The sequence below is a fragment of the Mus musculus genome, chromosome 8, assembly GCF_000001635.26.
Source record: "Mus musculus strain C57BL/6J chromosome 8, GRCm38.p6 C57BL/6J".
NCBI classification, from domain to species: domain Eukaryota; kingdom Metazoa; phylum Chordata; class Mammalia; order Rodentia; family Muridae; genus Mus; species Mus musculus.
In genome coordinates, this window is record NC_000074.6 from 68,854,467 (window position 1) to 68,864,227 (window position 9,761).

The following is a 9,761-nucleotide window of genomic DNA, read 5'->3' on the forward strand; positions in this document are numbered from 1 at the left end:
TGGTCTGGATCCTCCTCCACTGATCACTCATTGAGAAAATGCCTTAAAGCTGGATCTCATGGAGGCATTTTCTCCACTGAGACTCCTTTCTCTGTAATGACTCTAGCTTGTGTCAAATTGACACACAAAACCAGCCAGTACACGGGTTTATCCATCAGCAGGCTTTTAAAAAAGTGACACAAGAGCATCCAGATGCCAGTGCTCTCCTGCAGATGCCAGGCTGCTCCAAATGGCAGATGCTCCTCTCTGCCATGTCAGGATGGGAGCTCATGGCCTTACAACCTGTGAATGAAGTATATAAGGAGTCATCTGCACATATCCTGCCTACTTAGCAACATACACACACAATTGCAAACACACACATATATACATGCACACAAACACTCACAAACAAACATGTACATACAAACATACAAATATATACAAAGATAGATAATACTAATGTGAAGTGGAAACTTAAGGGATGATGTTTTGCTGGGGCAGACATATGAAAGAATATTTCAGTGAAGCAGACACTGGTAAAAGGATGTTCTGCTAAAGCAGCAAGCACATGAAAGGACACGTGATAAAGGATTCATCACTAATGACATGCATGTATTTGTTCGCCTTACATTGTGTAGTTGAGCTCATTTTGTTCAGACTCCATAGACAGAAATGCATCAAAAAACTTCTGGTGGTATTCTGTGGCTTCTTGCTGCTTCTGTGGACTTGGGTGATTGGCAAAATGATGTCAACTAAGACAGACTCATGTGGTGAGGCAAGACACACGGTGAGACAAGACCCATGGAGAGCACGTGATGTTTGGAGGGAGTATAAATAGGACTCAACAGACAGTGAAGGAGGAGGGGCTAGGCTTACTTATAGATGTAGCTCTGCAATGCTTGTTGATCTCAAATCTTCGCTGATCTTCAATTCAATGAGAGAGGCACAGGCAAGAACTTCTGGTAATCCAAATTCCTCCTGCTAATTCAGCTGAGGCCTGGCTGTTCCTGCTAGCTCATGCCACCACTGCTGCGATCCTGACACTACTGAACTGGACTGCTGATATATCTGTGAAGTGTTTGCGAGTGAAGTGAGCTGCTGCTACTGACCTGCTGGTTTCCTGACAATACAAATGGAATTTGCTCCAAAGAACCATTCCTAAACAGGTCCACTTCCCCAGTACCCTTTCTTTTCCACTATCTCTGGTGGGTGGTGAGCTAGAAGAGAGGTTAAAGTGTTTAGGAATCATCATTAAAAGTAGGCTTTGAAAAAATTAAAGTTGCACAAATGTGTACACATAATACATACAGGAACATAAACACAAAGATACTCAGACAAACACATATGCAACCATACACACAAACTCACACAAGTACATGCAAAGACACAAACACTGACATACACAATAGGAACATAAATATAATGCATAAAGGCACACAACATGCACAAACACACATAGACATACGAACACAGACCATGATTGTGTGTATCAACACTGCTCCAGAAACATTAGAGCCAAATGACTATGGACTGAGATCTCTGGATCCACAGTCAAGTCATCTTCTTCCCTTATTTGGCTTTATCAGGTGTCTTGTCACAGAAATGGAACAGTGACCACCATAACAGGTCACTATAAAAATGACCTGTTCATATCACATCGTCTTACCATAGCCTGCAGTTAGAATTTTGTTTTCTGAATGCCTCACTTCCAGGAATCCTCAAGACTCTGGAATGCAAGATAGAGAGCCTAGCTCCATCATTTCTAACAATAGAACAAACTGCAGTGTATTGCATTACAAAGTTGGTAAATTAACAGCCAGATCCAGGGATGCAGGACTTCAGCTCTAACCACCTGTTAATCTGACTTTCTTCTTTTCTGGGTTTGCTTTGGTTGAGCTTTTGCTCCTCAACCATGCACATTCAATAGGCATTGGCTTTGCCCAGGTCGTGCATCTACCTCTGAGGATACCCTGACCAAGAGAGGAATACACTAATTGCCTAAATATTCATCCACTGTCTGTCCCTCAATCCAGAAGTGAATGCCAATTCTACAGTCTAAAAAGGGAGATGTTTCTACCAGAATTACTATAATAAAATAGATGTAAAAATAACAAAATTAATAAAAATTTTATAATAATAAATTAAGTAGGTAAAGAAAGTTGTAAGGATTTGCCAGTTAAAAAGAAAGAAAATAACAATAATAATTTAGTATAGTATGTTCAGGAAGACATAGATCTAATTCACTATTCTCAAAGGCGGGGGCCTCTCAGACCTGAACTAATGAGCAGATCTCACTTATCTCAGTGTACTTCACTGACACAAAGAAAAGGTTTCCTTGATATCTTGTAATCTGTACTTCACAATGAGCCTCATAGTATTAAGTTTATCTATAAAGATCTTGCCTTGAATTCAGTCCTGGGAATTTGTCCATATTATGTTCTAGTGCTAACCTCCCCAACCCTCTCTCTCTCACATACACACCACCTTGTTTGTTTGTATATTTTTTAATACTCTTCCTTGACCTGAAGCTCACCACTTGGTCCAGGCTGGTTAAACATCAGCTCATGGGGATCTGCCAAAGTGCAGGCATGAGAACTGGAGCTCAGACCCCCAGAATCCACACAAATTTTTGGTAGGCAATGAAATCCCATCTGCAAATCCAGCCCCAGAACATACAGGAGAGCCTCAGAGCAAGCTGGTAGCAAGGCTAGCTGTAGTGATGAGCTCTGCTCTGACCGACCACAAGACCTTGCTTCAGTGAATAAAGTGGGAGAGCAACTAAGGCTCACATAAATGCATGCACATGTGCATACATTGCCCTCAAACATATGCTAAATGTGTGTGCACAAGAGAGAGCATGCATTGAAGTGTGCGCATGCGCACGTGCACACACACACACACACACACACACACACACACCACAAATAGAAAAAAGTGTTTTAGTTGAATCTATGACTGATCTGGTGGAATCTTGTTTGTCTTGGCTGTCATCCAATATGGTGCTTCCTCTGCAGTGTTCAAAGAAGCCGCTGAAAGAACACTGTTTGGAGATGCAGCTGTGTTGGCATTAAATCCTTTTTCATTTTGTGTAAAAAGGCAAAGAACTTCCCTTGCAAGAAAAAATAAGATTTAATACCTTATCACAAACACTATTTTTTAATAAGTTCATTATTTGAGTTTAACTTTTAAAAAAGTACTTCTGCAACAGATAGCATTTTGGAAGTGAGAAACCTAGAAATGAAATTCTTTTAGTGAATGAATATCAAAGTAATTTCTATTCCTACAGAAATGGGCCAACGAATTCCCTGAAGACTTTGTCCAAGAAAAAAATGTGTAAGACAAAAACATAAGTGTTATTACTTTGATGCTAAGTGACTGGATAATCCCTGGGAAATAAGAACCAGAAGTATGTGCAAAAAGCAAGTTGGGTACTCTGTAATCAAATAAGCTGTTTGCTTGGGCTTGAAGGACGTCTCATGAGAATATAAAATCACTGCTTTCAGGAGCATCTGAAGTTAGTTCCATCCATTATTGGGCAGAGGAAGCGAGCAATGCCTAGCTGTTTCCTTCCCTGCCCTACCTGTTGATCCTTCAACACACATCTGGCCCATGCTACCCAGTTCTCACACACACCTGCTGCATTTACAGCTGCCTTTTGGTCTCATCCACGCAGAGCACAGGTGCGGTGGTCTCTCTTGTCAATGGTCACATAATGACAGCAGAGGCACGAGCCATCTCTAGAACATTCTGGCCAATCAGCAAGGCTACTGGGTGAGGCTGGAAGTACAGAACTGGGAAGAGGGACAGAGACAAAACAGAAGCTGGGTCTGGTACACATAGCCAGCACCTCCAGTCTTAAAATGTAAGCTACTATCTCACATCTAAGAGTCAAGTGGCACTTACCTCACTCAGCCTTCTTACTCACATGGGGATGACATTCACTTCTGTCTTCATTTAGTCAAACAAGAAGCTTGGAAATCAATTACAGTGTTTTTTGGGTTTTTGTTTGTTCTGCTAAGCAGATTTAACACAACGTCTAAGCATATTGTTAATTTCTAGTTGATGGTCTGTAACTGTCTTTGAAAGTCACACAGTGGTTACATAAATGCAACTGCAGGCTTCCTTGCTGCTCACCCCATGTGTAACCATAGCATCTGAGAATAGGGACAGTAGAGGACCATACATTCATGAGAGTAATACCATCTCAGGCAGTAACAGGTTTTAAGGTAGTAAAATGAAAAATGTCAGCAAGAGTGATGATGTGTGCTCTTCTAACAGACCAATCTGCACAAAGAGAAGTGCAAAATGTATGTGTTCTAAATGTTCACAGGTGGAGGTGGCTTTAGGGGAAATGTTTGTCAAGGACACAATAGGAAAAAAAATTAAGCTGGGCAATGGTGGCACACACCTTTAATCCCAGCACTTGGGAGGCAGAGGCAGACAGATTTCTGAGTTTGAGGCCAGCCTGGTCTACAGAGTGAGTTCGAGGACAGCCAGGACTACACAGAAAAACCCTGTCTCAAAAAATCTAAATAAAAAAAAAGGAAAAAGAAAAAAGAAAAAAATGAAGATGATGAGAGAAGCCTGGGAAACGATGCTCTGGTTGAGTCACTCCAAGCTCTCGATGACTGAGTTCTGTGTATTTGTTTCGGGGGGAGGGGGGAGATAGAGGTCAGCATGACGAAAGAGATTTCCCTGTTAACCATCAACTATAAACAATAAATAAACCAGAAACAAATCAGGATGTGACACGACAAGAAAACCAATGGTCAGTATCACTAGTGAATACACATACAGAAATCAAGAAAATACTGAAACTGGAACCCAGATACACATTAAAAGTATCATAAGCCATGGCTAGCTGGGACTGGGTATTAGAGTATTAGGATGGTTCAACATTTACAAATCCATAAACATAATACCTTAGCACAATGAATGCTCGTCTCAGTGGGTGCAGGTAGAACATGACAAAATGCACCATCACTCAAGACAAAAGATCTCTAAACGAAAGTTAAGTATAGGAGGAACTCCCCTTGCCAGAACACAAGCTGTATGTAGAGTCCACAGCTAATATTGTCACTAAAGCAGAGAATCTGGACAAATTTGGCTCTCAGTACAAGGCAAAAACATCCACTCTCACTATTTCTGTTCAACACAGTGCTAGAAAAACTAGCCATAGCGATAAGATAAGAAAAATACTGGCTCTATAGTAAACAGGAAGAAGTACATTTATCTTTGTTTGTAGATGGCACGATCAAATGTGTAGGCAACAGTAACACAGCAGCAGCAGCAGCAGCAGCAGCAACAACAACAACAACAAAGCCTGATAAAACAGGAAGCACATTTAGTGATATCAGAATTAAAAAACTAAACTAAACTAAAATCCTGTGTCATTTCTAAAATAAAATATCTTATTAGAGGAATAAAAGGACTGAAACATGACATGCCCACTCAAAGAATGATTAGAAAAAGAAAAAAAAAATGAAAACAAATCCCTACCAGTAAAAAGACAGACTAAATAGTAGGTTTGAATGAATGGCAAGTTCTCCATAGAAGGCAGAAGGTGTGAGAGTGAGGGCCTGTTGTTAGGCTAGTCTTTGTAGAACAACTTGCTCTTCCAGGAACTTTCCAGGGCTCAACATGCCAGTCTATTCTAAGACCAGCATCACCCATTTTCAAAGCACCTTTCACTAGCCCAATGTCCATCTCCAAGTCACATATAAGAGACATTCAATCCCATCCCCAAATCCTTAGCTGAATGAAGATTCAACATTTGGAGCCAAAGTCTCATTTGGAACTCAAGACAAACTCCTTTGGCCTGTGAGATTATAAAAACAAAAACAAAATTTGAAGCAGGATATGTGTCTCATGTGGTAATTCCAGCACTTGGGAAGTTGAGGCAAGTGGATTGCTGTGAATTTGAGGCCAATCTGGGCTACATAGTGGTGATTTTTAGGATATGGAATGAGACTTTTGTCTTTTCTATTGTTTTCTTTTTTTTTTTCTTTTCTTCTTTTTAAAATTTATTTATTTATTTATTTTGGCTCTATAATTCAAAAGGTAGGACAAGCACTCCTGTTTCAAAAGTGAGAACAGTAATTAGTATAAATCCAAAATGCACGATGCTCCCCTCCAGAGTCTGATGGTGCAGACCACGGGAAGAGTGTCCTGTCGGCCTCAGGAAGACCCACACCATAACTGCTGACTGTGTTTATGTGGCAGCCTTCTCCCTAGAACACTGATGGCTTCACAGTGCGAATGTCCCAGACTGACATTATTTACAGCTGGTGGCTCTACCTTCCTAGACACTCACAAGTAACCCTGACACTACAGTGGCTTCAGTTGGCATCCCTGTGAAGAGCCACTCTGCCCCTGAAGCAGACTTCTTCCAGGCCCAGGAGGCTCTCTTTTGAAATCTCAGTGTTAACCACTATGACCCTGTAACTCTTGCATGTTGTTGTCTGCAGAATCAGCATGCACAGATGCCAAAACTTACGAATAACGCCCTTTGGAGCAGTAACACTGGCCACCCTGGAGCAGCCTTGGAGTGCCTTGCTGGACAAGAAGGAGCAGAATCCCAGTGGACTCAGGCAGGAAGCCCATGGACAGCATGCAGGACCGCCCCTGAAACACTGTCTGGTATGGATGAGGGTGCCTTACACATTCCGGAGGTGACCTCTGGGCATCTTTCATTGCCATTTTTCTCATGTTCAGGACATGGCTTTCTTTCTCTGGCATAATCTCTTCCACAAACAGTTGCTGAAAAGACTCACTTCTCTCTGCATCTGTTTGCTTGTTCCTTTTTCTGGATAGGCTGTGAATTTTCTAAATGTTTTTGCTGTATTCTAAGTTTCCCTCTGCTTTTTGACACTGTTCCCAAAGCCTACTGAGCACAGTTACAAGTAACCCAGCAGCCATCTGAAAGCTTTAGTGGCTAGAGACTTCTGCTAGCATTTCAGGATGCTTAAGTTTTATCTTTCATGATCATATGCAAAAATTTAGATATATTCTATGTTGCTGTATTTAAAATAAATATTTGTTTATAAATAAACTTATAATAAATCACTTTATATGGCGATTTTTTCCATCCTAGTCTTTTTGTTTTGTTTTGTTTTGTTTTGTTTTGTTTTGTTTTTTGTTTTTCGAGACAGGGTTTCTCTGTGTAGCCCTAGCTGTCCTGGAACTCACTTTGTAGACCAGGCTGGCCTCAAACTCAGAAATCCACTTGCCTCTGCCTTCAATTCCTAGTCTTGTTCTTTAAGCCCCCATTAGAAGCTTCTGTAAGATTCCATGTGAAGCTATATAAGCTCTTTAATGTACAACTCTCAAATTCTTCCTGTGTCTGCTCATTACCTAATGGTAAAGCCCAATTTTAATGTAAGTTTTCTGGTTGAGTTCATTTCCTATAGCTACAACAAAAGAGAAGAGGGGTTTTATTTACCTCATAGTATTGGAAAACAAAGGCCAAGGTCAGAGATCTTTATCTCTAAGTCCTTATAGAAGAAAACATCACAATGAAGGGAGTGTATGTCGAAGAAGACATGCTGTCATGACGTTAAGGGCATTAATCTCTGCCGAGGACAATCCTATTAGTGACCTGACCACTTTCACCGTATTCTCAAAGCTTGCACCACATCGAGGGAGAGCAAGTCTTCAACACAAAACCCTCTGGGGATCACCACCTCTGAGGCTGAGGCCAGGGAGCATTGAGGAATAGAAAGGGTGCAGAAGTCAGTGTATCTGAACAGTGCTACAAAACCCTTCTACCTGAAATCAACTAGGCCTTTCCAGTCATGCACAGCAGCTATGCACACCTGCACCAGATCTGCACAAGACTGGGCCATTCCACACTCCATTTGGGGTGAAGGAGGTGCCCATGGGACCCATGCTTCCTGAGGGACTGTTAGCAGGTAGGTAGTAGTTGTAGAACTGCATTTTCTTTTGTAGTGTGACGTAACCACTGGTGAGTTGTCCAGCTAATGGCCTCTTACCCATACTTAAGCAAGCAATGCCAACTAAACCCAAGTGAAGAAATCATGAAAGCAGGAGGGAAGGGAAGCAAGAAAGGATAACAGCAGGCAGGTGAGATGGCTCAGCATGTAAAGGCACCTGCTGCCACCAAGCATGATGACACAATCAATCCCTAGGACCCATGAGGTAGAAGGAGAGAATGGGCCCTCACAAACTGTCCACTGACTTTCATGTGGCATCCACGAATCTACACTACACTTACACATATTGTGCATGTGTAGGCACATACACACACACACACACATACCTCACAGATAAATTATAAATAAATAAATAAATAAATAAATGTAAAGGAAAGAAAATGTACATTTAAAAAAAAGAAAAGAATTCTTTGGAAACAGAAGAGTGTGTATGGAGGTGTGATGGTGGATATGGAGCTGTCAGGTTTTAAAGTCCTGGGTGTAAAAGTATCTACTCTAGATGTTCATGAACAGCCCAAAGAGCAGAAGGAAACACAGACAGTTGCTGTTAATTGTCATGTCCGAGTGGGGAGATATCTATGCAGTCTTTCTACTTTCCTAAGTTATATATGCAATAAAACCATATCCTTAAATATTATAAAACAAATAAGTAAATAACATTCAGAAATGAAAGAAGGGGAAAATGAAGGTATGAAAACAGGGAAGGAGTAGACTTAAGACATCAGGTCAGTAGATTTTGGGGGGCTTTTTTTAAGACTTATTTTATGTGAATACATCTCCATGCCAGAAGAGGGCATCAGATCCCAGCTAGGTGGTTGTGAGCCACCATGTGGTTGCTGGGAATTGAACTCAGGACCTCTGGAAAAGCAAACAGTGCTCTTAAACACTGAGCCATCTTTCCAGTCCCAAATCAGATGATTTTCAATGGAGGTATCAGAGTATCTCAATGATCAAGGAGTATATATTTCTATTGTATTTATTTTGTGTGTGCATGTTCGTGTGCGTGTGCGCGTGCGCGTGTGCGAGTGTGTGTGTGTGTGTGTGTGTGTGTGTGTGTGTGTGTGTGTGTGAGTGTATATGTACATGTATGTGTATTGGGGATGCTGCATGTATGCCATTGCCTTTTTTTTTTTTTTTTTTTTTTTTTTTTGGTTTTTTGAGACAGGGTTTCTCTGTGTAGCCCTGGCTGTCCTGGCACTCACTTTGTAGACCAAGCTGGCCTCGAACTCAAAAATCCGCCTGCCTCTGCCTCCCGAGTGCTGGGATTAAAGGCGTGCACCACCACGTCCGGCGCCATCGCTTATGTGTAGAGGTAAAGGAACTTTTGAGAGTTGGTCCTCAGACTAGAGAGATGGCTCAGCCATTAAAGGCTGGACTCACAACCAAAAATATAAGAGAGCTAGTTATCTCCTTCCACTGTAGGTTTTGGGGATTGAACTCAGAATGTTAGATTTGAGTAGCATGTGCTCTTTCCCACTGAGCCATCTTGCTGCCCCCAGAAAGCTATATTTCTAACAGATACTGCTGATACAATGTAATGTCAGTTTTCAAGAAAACGCAAACCAAAACCATGATAAGATTTTGCTTTTCACTGCTTAGGAATCCTGTACCAAAAAGGATAGGTAATAACAAGTGTTGGTGAGGATGTGCTGATATCAAAACTCTCAGAGATGGAAGGAGTATAACATGATATCCTGGAACTCACTTTGTAGACTAGGCTAGCCTCGAACTCAGAAATCCGCCTGCCTCTGCCTCCCAAGTGCTGGGATTAAGGGTATACGCCACCACTGCCCGGCTAGAGTCTGGGATTTCTAAAGTGATTCAATT

The 9,761-nt window shown here is 41.4% G+C and overlaps 1 long non-coding RNA gene across 1 annotated transcript; it reads left to right on the forward strand.

The window, feature by feature from the left end:
• The first annotated feature begins 414 nt into the window (after window positions 1–414).
• On the forward strand, window positions 415–7,047 carry Gm51577. The gene is made up of 2 exons (XR_003947560.1): window positions 415–1,148; window positions 6,450–7,047. It is a non-coding gene; the product is annotated as a predicted gene, 51577 (long non-coding RNA).
• Window positions 7,048–9,761: the final 2,714 nt, after the last annotated feature.